The sequence below is a fragment of the Hemibagrus wyckioides genome, linkage group LG09 (genome assembly GCF_019097595.1).
Source record: "Hemibagrus wyckioides isolate EC202008001 linkage group LG09, SWU_Hwy_1.0, whole genome shotgun sequence".
NCBI lineage: Eukaryota > Metazoa > Chordata > Actinopteri > Siluriformes > Bagridae > Hemibagrus > Hemibagrus wyckioides.
This window is the reverse complement of record NC_080718.1, coordinates 24,751,877-24,763,063: the sequence shown is the minus strand read 5'-3', so window position 1 is coordinate 24,763,063 and position 11,187 is coordinate 24,751,877.

Genomic DNA, 11,187 nt, shown 5'->3' with positions numbered 1-11,187 from the left:
ACATCTCTTGAGTTCTCTGCATTACCAAGCTGTTGTATCGTTCACGTGTTTTCTTTCTGTGGTTTCTGAACTGTGCCTGTTTACTCCCTCTGCTTCTGCATTATATATTGGATTACATGCTTGTCTTTACAGCTCCAAAACATAATCCCATTTCTTTCTCCCAGTTCTCTTTGAAGTCACATTTTTATGATTTTTATGCATTTCCGACATTTACTCTATTCATTATTTTTAAGCTAGGTCAATGCACAATAATTAAAATATACACCATTATATTACATACAACATACACTTTTAATATGATGTCCCTGAGCAAAGAAAAAAAAAATATCGAATTGTATATCGAAAGATTGAGGAGTGTGACATGCATGGAGAAAAAATACAAAGCAATATCAAAACTTAGAGCACAAAGAAAAAACAAAACTAATGTATTAAATACCAAACACACTGAAAAATACATCCCATAATCCATGAAATACATTTATGGGGTTTTTGTTTGATTTGTTTGTTTTTAAGCAAGTGAATAGTTTTCAAATATCTTAAACCAGTGTGATGTTTACTTCAGTCTTGTGAAGCACAAAAATACATATGAAGGGATGGATGGATGGATGGATGGATGGGAGAGGATAGATGGATGGAATGGAGGGGCAGGTAGGATGAATAGATGGATTGATAAATGGATGAATGGGACAGACAGGCAGGCTGAATGGATGGATGGATGGATGGATGGGAGAGGATAGATGGATAAAATGGAGGGGCAGGCAGGATGGAGGGGTGGATTAATGGATGGGATAGGCAGGATTCAAGATTCAAAGAACTTTATTAATCCCAGGTGGAAATTCCTTTGCCATGTTACAGTTGCTCTAATGAAAAATAAAAATATAAAAGAAAAAGAAAGAAATATATACACTGTTTATGAACTGTAAAAAAATAAATAAATACAAATACTGTACAAATACTAGTGTAGAGCTGTAATATTGCACACAATCATTGTAATTTGGTGATAATTGTACATGATAGGAAAAAATGGTGAAATTGTAATGTGCAGAAATGAAAAGGCCTATAATTACTAAAGAACTATTGCTCATGAAATTGCACATGAAAAAGAAAACGTCCCAACACTTAAAGGGAGGAATTGTGCAGTTTTATTGCCACAGAGATGAAAGATTTCCTAAAGCGCTCAGTGCTACACTTGGCAGTGATCAGTCTCTGGCAGACTGGATGGATGGATAGATGAAAGTTTAGATGGATGGATGGATGGATGGATAGATGGATAGATGGATTGATAAATGAATGAATGGGATAGGCAGGATTGATGGATGGATGGATGGATGGATGGATGGATGGATGGATAGAAGGAAGGAATAGGGAGGATGGATGGATGGATGGATGGAAGGAATAGGGAGGATGGATGGTTGAATTGGATGGATGGATGGATGGAATAGGGAGGATGGATGGTTGAATTGGATGGATGGATGGATGGAATAGGGAGGATGGATGGTTGAATTGGATGGATGGATGGATGGATGGATGGAATAGGGAGGATGGATGGTTGAATTGGATGGATGGATGGATGGTTGAATTGGATGGATGGATGGATGGAATAGGCAGGAGGGATGGATGGATGGAGGGATGGATGGATGGATGGATGGAATAGGCAGTATGGATGGATGGATGGATGGATGGATGGATTGAATGGATGGACAGAGGATGGAAGGATGAATGGATGGGTGGATGGATGGAATAGGCAGTATGGATGGATGAATTGAATGGATGGAATAGGCAGGATGGATGGATGGATGGATGGATGGATGGACAGAGGATGGAAGGATGAATGGATGGGTGGATGGATGGAATAGGCAGGATGGATGGATGGATGGATGGATGGATGCACGGATGGATGGATGATTGAATAGACAGATTACTGTATGCCAGAGGTGGGTAGTAACGCGCTACACTTATTTAGCTTTTTGGAAAAACGTGCTTTTAAGAGTAGTTTTAGCTGGCCTTACTTATACTCTTACTCATACATTTACTTTTAAAAATGTTTTTAAATATTTTAAATATTTTATTTCATTAAAACAATTTTATTTCAGCTCAAGTCAACAAGCGATTCAGTGATAGCGGGGTAAAAGCCGGGTCTACTGGGTGCTTCAAACTGGTGACCAAAAAGCCTCTTCTAGCTACAACACCTTCAGCATTCAGAACATCAAGACGTTTCAGCCATCTGCTTTACTCATCCTCATGTCTAGACCAGATATAATTAGAGTCCCACTGAAAGACATTTATTTCAGTGTGTTGTGAAGTCCTTGCTTCCACACATTTAGTAATTCTTGGTGAATTATGAAGCAGAATCCACACTATTGGTGAACCTTTGACCACGTTTGACCCACTGTGTTGAAACCTTCCCATCATGGTTAAAGTGGTGACTGTGTAATTATATAATGAAATATTTACAATTATTAAATGATTTTTCTTTAATGAATTAAATATATTATAAAGTGTTTAGTCTTAATTCTGACCCCATACATTAGAGCGTCTCACATAATTATATTTTACTCCTCAAAATATTTTAAATGCAGTCATTATATATTAATTAAAATATAATTAAGTGGGGTTTACTCTCAGGCCTGTCTTTTCACCTCGGTGTATTTTGGGTTTCTTTTAATCTTGATGAAGATCCAAACAAATATAAAATACAGCTCCAAGTAACCTGACTTATACACTCTTCCAAAGCTCCAGTATAGAACCATATTTCTATAGAAATTTACACAAGAATCATGCTTTTATTTATATTTATATCAACGTAACAAAAAATGCTAAGTTGTATAAATAGTACATACATTTTATTTCATTTCTCATTATTGCTAAATGTCTTACCAGAAAATTCTACAGACTATTATAATAAAAATCACCCAGTTTTGACTGCGTCTGATAACGTGTCCAGCAAATGTTTCTTAACTTTCTGGAATGTAAAAAATCTAAAAACTAAACTAAAATATTATTAGTTGACTTAAATTAAAACATAACTGGTGGTTAGTAAATCTGGTTATTGTTCGTTTTATTTCTGAGATTGCAAACAGCCTGATGAGTGAGTTATTAAACCATTTTATCACACATCTGTTGCTGCAGGACATCGCTAGTTTCTCACACTGCTATGTCGTGATCCTGGTCCACATCGCTAGTTTCTCACACTGCTATGTCGTGATCCTGGTCCACATCGCTAGTTTCTCACACTGCTATGTCGTGATCCTGGTCCACATCGCTAGTTTCTCACACTGCTATGTCGTGATCCTGGTCCACATCGCTAGTTTCTCACACTGCTATGTCGTGATCCTGGTCCACATCGCTAGTTTCTCACACTGCTATGTCGTGATCCTGGTCCACATCGCTAGTTTCTCACACTGCTATGTCGTGATCCTGGTCCACATCACTAGTTTCTCACACTGCTATGTCGTGATCCTGGTCCACATCGCTAGTTTCTCACACTGCTATGTCGTGATCCTGGTCCACATCACTAGTTTCTCACACTGCTATGTCGTGATCCTGGTCCACATCGCTAGTTTCTCACACTGCTATGTCGTGATCCTGGTCCACATCACTAGTTTCTCACACTGCTATGTCGTGATCCTGGTCCACATCGCTAGTTTCTCACACTGCTATGTCGTGATCCTGGTCCACATCACTAGTTTCTCACACTGCTATGTCGTGATCCTGGTCCACATCACTAGTTTCTCACACTGGTCCAACGTGATCCTGGTCCACATCGCTAGTTTCTCACACTGCTATGTCGTGATCCTGGTCCACATCGCTAGTTTCTCACACTGCTATGTCGTGATCCTGGTCCACATCGCTAGTTTCTCACACTGCTATGTCGTGATCCTGGTCCACATCGCTAGTTTCTCACACTGCTATGTCGTGATCCTGGTCCACATCGCTAGTTTCTCACACTGCTATGTCGTGATCCTGGTCCACATCGCTAGTTTCTCACACTGGTCCAACGTGATCCTGGTCCACATCGCTAGTTTCTCACACTGCTATGTCGTGATCCTGGTCCACATCGCTAGTTTCTCACACTGGTCCAACGTGATCCTGGTCCACATCGCTAGTTTCTCACACTGGTCCAACGTGATCCTGGTCCACATCGCTAGTTTCTCACACTGCTATGTTGTGATCCTGGTCCACATCGCTAGTTTCTCACACTGGTCCAACGTGATCCTGGTCCACATCGCTAGTTTCTCACACTGCTATGTCGTGATCCTGGTCCACATCGCTAGTTTCTCACACTGCTATGTCGTGATCCTGGTCCACATCGCTAGTTTCTCACACTGCTATGTCGTGATCCTGGTCCACATCGCTAGTTTCTCACACTGCTATGTCGTGATCCTGGTCCACATCGCTAGTTTCTCACACTGGTCCAACGTGATCCTGGTCCACATCGCTAGTTTCTCACACTGCTATGTCGTGATCCTGGTCCACATCGCTAGTTTCTCACACTGCTATGTCGTGATCCTGGTCCACATCGCTAGTTTCTCACACTGGTCCAACGTGATCCTGGTCCACATCGCTAGTTTCTCACACTGCTATGTCGTGATCCTGGTCCACATCGCTAGTTTCTCACACTGCTATGTCGTGATCCTGGTCCACATCGCTAGTTTCTCACACTGGTCCAACGTGATCCTGGTCCACATCGCTAGTTTCTCACACTGCTATGTCGTGATCCTGGTCCACATCGCTAGTTTCTCACACTGCTATGTCGTGATCCTGGTCCACATCGCTAGTTTCTCACACTGCTATGTCGTGATCCTGGTCCACATCACTAGTTTCTCACACTGCTATGTCGTGATCCTGGTCCACATCGCTAGTTTCTCACACTGGTCCAACGTGATCCTGGTCCACATCGCTAGTTTCTCACACTGCTATGTCGTGATCCTGGTCCACATCGCTAGTTTCTCACACTGGTCCAACGTGATCCTGGTCCACATCGCTAGTTTCTCACACTGCTATGTCGTGATCCTGGTCCACATCGCTAGTTTCTCACACTGCTATGTCGTGATCCTGGTCCACATCGCTAGTTTCTCACACTGCTATGTCGTGATCCTGGTCCACATCGCTAGTTTCTCACACTGCTATGTCGTGATCCTGGTCCACATCGCTAGTTTCTCACACTGCTATGTCGTGATCCTGGTCCACATCGCTAGTTTCTCACACTGCTATGTCGTGATCCTGGTCCACATCGCTAGTTTCTCACACTGCTATGTCGTGATCCTGGTCCACATCGCTAGTTTCTCACACTGCTATGTCGTGATCCTGGTCCACATCGCTAGTTTCTCACACTGCTATGTCGTGATCCTGGTCCACATCGCTAGTTTCTCACACTGCTATGTCGTGATCCTGGTCCACATCGCTAGTTTCTCACACTGCTATGTCGTGATCCTGGTCCACATCGCTAGTTTCTCACACTGCTATGTCGTGATCCTGGTCCACATCGCTAGTTTCTCACACTGCTATGTCGTGATCCTGGTCCACATCGCTAGTTTCTCACACTGCTATGTCGTGATCCTGGTCCACATCGCTAGTTTCTCACACTGCTATGTCGTGATCCTGGTCCACATCGCTAGTTTCTCACACTGCTATGTCGTGATCCTGGTCCACATCGCTAGTTTCTCACACTGCTATGTCGTGATCCTGGTCCACATCGCTAGTTTCTCACACTGCTATGTCGTGATCCTGGTCCACATCGCTAGTTTCTCACACTGCTATGTCGTGATCCTGGTCCACATCGCTAGTTTCTCACACTGCTATGTCGTGATCCTGGTCCACATCGCTAGTTTCTCACACTGCTATGTCGTGATCCTGGTCCACATCGCTAGTTTCTCACACTGCTATGTCGTGATCCTGGTCCACATCGCTAGTTTCTCACACTGCTATGTCGTGATCCTGGTCCACATCGCTAGTTTCTCACACTGCTATGTCGTGATCCTGGTCCACATCGCTAGTTTCTCACACTGCTATGTCGTGATCCTGGTCCACATCGCTAGTTTCTCACACTGCTATGTCGTGATCCTGGTCCACATCGCTAGTTTCTCACACTGCTATGTCGTGATCCTGGTCCACATCGCTAGTTTCTCACACTGCTATGTCGTGATCCTGGTCCACATCGCTAGTTTCTCACACTGCTATGTCGTGATCCTGGTCCACATCGCTAGTTTCTCACACTGCTATGTCGTGATCCTGGTCCACATCGCTAGTTTCTCACACTGCTATGTCGTGATCCTGGTCCACATCGCTAGTTTCTCACACTGCTATGTCGTGATCCTGGTCCACATCGCTAGTTTCTCACACTGCTATGTCGTGATCCTGGTCCACATCGCTAGTTTCTCACACTGCTATGTCGTGATCCTGGTCCACATCGCTAGTTTCTCACACTGCTATGTCGTGATCCTGGTCCACATCGCTAGTTTCTCACACTGCTATGTCGTGATCCTGGTCCACATCGCTAGTTTCTCACACTGCTATGTCGTGATCCTGGTCCACATCGCTAGTTTCTCACACTGCTATGTCGTGATCCTGGTCCACATCGCTAGTTTCTCACACTGCTATGTCGTGATCCTGGTCCACATCGCTAGTTTCTCACACTGCTATGTCGTGATCCTGGTCCACATCACTAGTTTCTCACACTGCTATGTCGTGATCCTGGTCCACATCGCTAGTTTCTCACACTGCTATGTCGTGATCCTGGTCCACATCACTAGTTTCTCACACTGCTATGTCGTGATCCTGGTCCACATCGCTAGTTTCTCACACTGCTATGTCGTGATCCTGGTCCACATCGCTAGTTTCTCACACTGCTATGTCGTGATCCTGGTCCACATCGCTAGTTTCTCACACTGCTATGTCGTGATCCTGGTCCACATCGCTAGTTTCTCACACTGCTATGTCGTGATCCTGGTCCACATCGCTAGTTTCTCACACTGCTATGTCGTGATCCTGGTCCACATCGCTAGTTTCTCACACTGCTATGTCGTGATCCTGGTCCACATCGCTAGTTTCTCACACTGCTATGTCGTGATCCTGGTCCACATCGCTAGTTTCTCACACTGCTATGTCGTGATCCTGGTCCACATCGCTAGTTTCTCACACTGCTATGTTGTGATCCTGGTCCACATCGCTAGTTTCTCACACTGCTATGTTGTGATCCTGGTCCACATCGCTAGTTTCTCACACTGCTATGTCGTGATCCTGGTCCACATCGCTAGTTTCTCACACTGCTATGTCGTGATCCTGGTCCACATCGCTAGTTTCTCACACTGCTATGTCGTGATCCTGGTCCACATCGCTAGTTTCTCACACTGCTATGTCGTGATCCTGGTCCACATCGCTAGTTTCTCACACTGCTATGTCGTGATCCTGGTCCACATCGCTAGTTTCTCACACTGCTATGTCGTGATCCTGGTCCACATCGCTAGTTTCTCACACTGGTCCAACGTGATCCTGGTCCACATCGCTAGTTTCTCACACTGCTATGTTGTGATCCTGGTCCACATCGCTAGTTTCTCACACTGGTCCAACGTGATCCTGGTCCACATCGCTAGTTTCTCACACTGCTATGTCGTGATCCTGGTCCACATCGCTAGTTTCTCACACTGCTATGTCGTGATCCTGGTCCACATCGCTAGTTTCTCACACTACTATGTCGTGATCCTGGTCCACATCACTAGTTTCTCACACTGCTATGTCGTGATCCTGGTCCACATCGCTAGTTTCTCACACTGCTATGTCGTGATCCTGGTCCACATCGCTAGTTTCTCACACTGCTATGTCGTGATCCTGGTCCACATCGCTAGTTTCTCACACTGCTATGTCGTGATCCTGGTCCACATCGCTAGTTTCTCACACTGGTCCAACGTGATCCTGGTCCACATCGCTAGTTTCTCACACTGCTATGTCGTGATCCTGGTCCACATCGCTAGTTTCTCACACTGCTATGTCGTGATCCTGGTCCACATCGCTAGTTTCTCACACTGCTATGTCGTGATCCTGGTCCACATCGCTAGTTTCTCACACTGCTATGTTGTGATCCTGGTCCACATCGCTAGTTTCTCACAATGCTATGTCGTGATCCTGGTCCACATCGCTAGTTTCTCACACTGCTATGTCGTGATCCTGGTCCACATCGCTAGTTTCTCACACTGCTATGTCGTGATCCTGGTCCACATCGCTAGTTTCTTGCTATGATTTTTCAGAGATTTTTAGTTTCTATACAGACGTGAAGTAGAACATTAAGCAAACTTTTCTCTCAGTCTCAGTTCAACCATAACACGATACAAATCATTCTGACTGGCAGTCTAGTTTTCAGTCGTCCTGCCTGTCTTTATAATAAGTATCAATAAAGCATTTTACAGATTTACTTAGTAAACACACAGCTGAGATGTTATGTCTATCATTCTGCTAAAAATATCCTTAAACATATAAATTAAACTTTGTCCTTCCATGCTGAATTGTGTGTAAATCAGGAGCTCCATTTCACTTGAGTAAAAATGTCAGATTTGTAGAAAAATAAAAGGGCTTTAATTTTGGTTAAAATTATATAAAATAAACATTGGTTTGTTGTCTGCCTCTAACCACACTAACAATTTAGTTATTGATGCTAATTAACTAACAATTAACCAATTAAATGAATTCAGCAGAAAAAACACTGAAAGTCCCTGGAATTTGGAAAGCCCAGAAAGCACATAAGTCTTTATGTGGAGAAAATGGTGAAATGATAGACTTGATCTCGCTTAACATGATTCTACAGGAGCAGAGATGACCTCAGGATTTAAAGTTAAGGTCACTGATAAGAGCGAAGGGTGACGTACATGATAAAATATATAACCAGGAGCCTGGTGAGTGGCGGTGGCTTTGGGTTGTTGATAGAAAGGTTGATTGGCACTGCCAAACTGCCACTGTTGGGCCCTTGAGCAAGGCCCTTAACCCTCTCTGCTCTCGTGGTTCTGTATCATAGCTGCCCCTGTGCTCTGACCCCAACTTTGTAAGCTGGGGTATGTAAAGAAACAAATTCTGCTGTGCTGTAATGGATGTGTGGCACTAATAAAGGCTTCTATTTCTTCTTCTTTCAGTGATGGAAGTAAGGCTTTGTAAAGTCCTACTAATAAGAAAACATTAATATTTTGTCTGTAATTGGTTCTATTTGCTCAAAAAATGGCTGCCAGTATGTCTTGCCTTTACAGAATTTGACAGACGCCCTCATCCACAGCAACTTACATTTATCTAATTTTTTATACAACTAAGGGTTAAGGGCCTTGATCAGGAGCCCAGCAGTACTATCTTGGTTTACCTGGGATTTAAACTCACAACCTTCCAAGCATTAGCCCAACCCCTTAACCACTGAGCTACCACTTTCCAGTGGTCAGTGTTATTCCCAGGTTATTTGGATGGACTGTTTGGACTCATTGTACCGTAGTTCTTGCAGTGAATGGACACTCTATAGGGATGAAGCTGCTCATGAGAAGGTTTTTAAAATTGCATTTCGTTTTCATCAAGAATATCCCTATAGAGTGTACAAGCTGGGTGAAGATGAAGATCTTAGAATTGTGGTGGTGAATTTACTTTGATGGAAATCTGAAGAAGATATCTAATATGCTGTTGGTTCTGTAAGTAAGTCCATCCATCCATTTTCTGTAGCTCTTATACTACACAGGGTTACAGGGAGCCTGGAGCCAGAGACTGGGGGCACAAGGGGCCAGACACCCTGAATGGGGTGCTAGCATTTAAAGCATTTGACAGACACCCTTATCCAGAGCAACTTACAATTCTATCTCATTTATTCAACTGAGTAATTAAGGGTCTTGCTCAGGGGTCTACCAAGGGCAGTTTGGTAGACCAGGGATTCAAACTCACAACCTTCTGATCAGTAGTCTAACACCTTAAGCCACTGAGCTACCACATGCTCAAACACCATACTAACCTATTGCTGGGCACAGCCTGCATGTCTTTAGACTTGGAAGGAAACCTGAGTACCGGGAGGAAACCCCTGAAGTGAGGACAAACTCTTTTTGGTATTATGTCAAACGAGTCCTAGTCTGTGATGCGCTTTTACACCACCAGGTGGAGCCATACACTAAAGTAATGTACTGTAGGTGACGGTATCGAGCGGAACATGTGGATGTGGATGAATGAGAACCTACACACACGTTTGTTTGCACAATATCTGTCCATTGTGTTCAAATGCAAAACCTAGTCCTGTGAAGTAAAGCGAAAACTATATGGTTCTTAAACTACATGATGCTGCAATCACATTACACATGCCGTGTAAGAAGAAGTACAATACTGAAACTCCATTGAATATTACATTCTAGTAAATTAACTCTTTTTATCAGAAGTAACATAGTGTCTATGATCATCATTGAATGTCTTTGTCATGTCCCAGTCCACAGTGGTGCTTAATATGAAGCTCATATGAAAGTAGACACTCAGGAGTAAGTATTTCTGTTTTCCCCTAGCCGAATAAATATATATAAAATATTCATAAAAAAAGTTTCCAAAAGGCAAAAACGGTTATATTTTTCACTCAAATGTGAAATCTGAGATGCAAGTACTTGTTCATAAGCAGCTGAAATTGATCTTCAACCACTTAAATTCTGTGTAAGGTTATCCAACAGAGGGAAAAACACACGTCTCACGCTGAAAGCCTGACTCATTTTATATCAGACTCACGGAAATAAAATCATTCATTTATTTATACTGACTGAAAATATCACATAGGTTCCTCTGGTGCAGTGGATCATCACTTTACTGATAAAAAGAGTTCAATCATCTCATCACCTCTACCACAGGAAGAAGAGAGAGAGTATAAATTTAAAAGATTCTCACTGAACAAGATGGCAGAAAAAACCTTTACAGTTGGACAGGACAGTCTTTGTTTACTTATTTCTTCCATTTCTGGATCCAGGGCTTCTCTGTATGCTGATTGGTTGGTAGAGCTCTCTCAGAGTCACACTATAAAGGGTCATACAGTATGATACAGGGCTGTGTTGATTGATGACGTGTCCAGGATGTGATCATGAGACACATTGTTATATACAAACAAGGTTGAGCACAAAAATTTCTTTATTAAAAGAAACAAGAAATTCTTTATTAAAAGCTGTGAGTAAAAATTTGTCATAAAGATCGAGCAATATGACAATA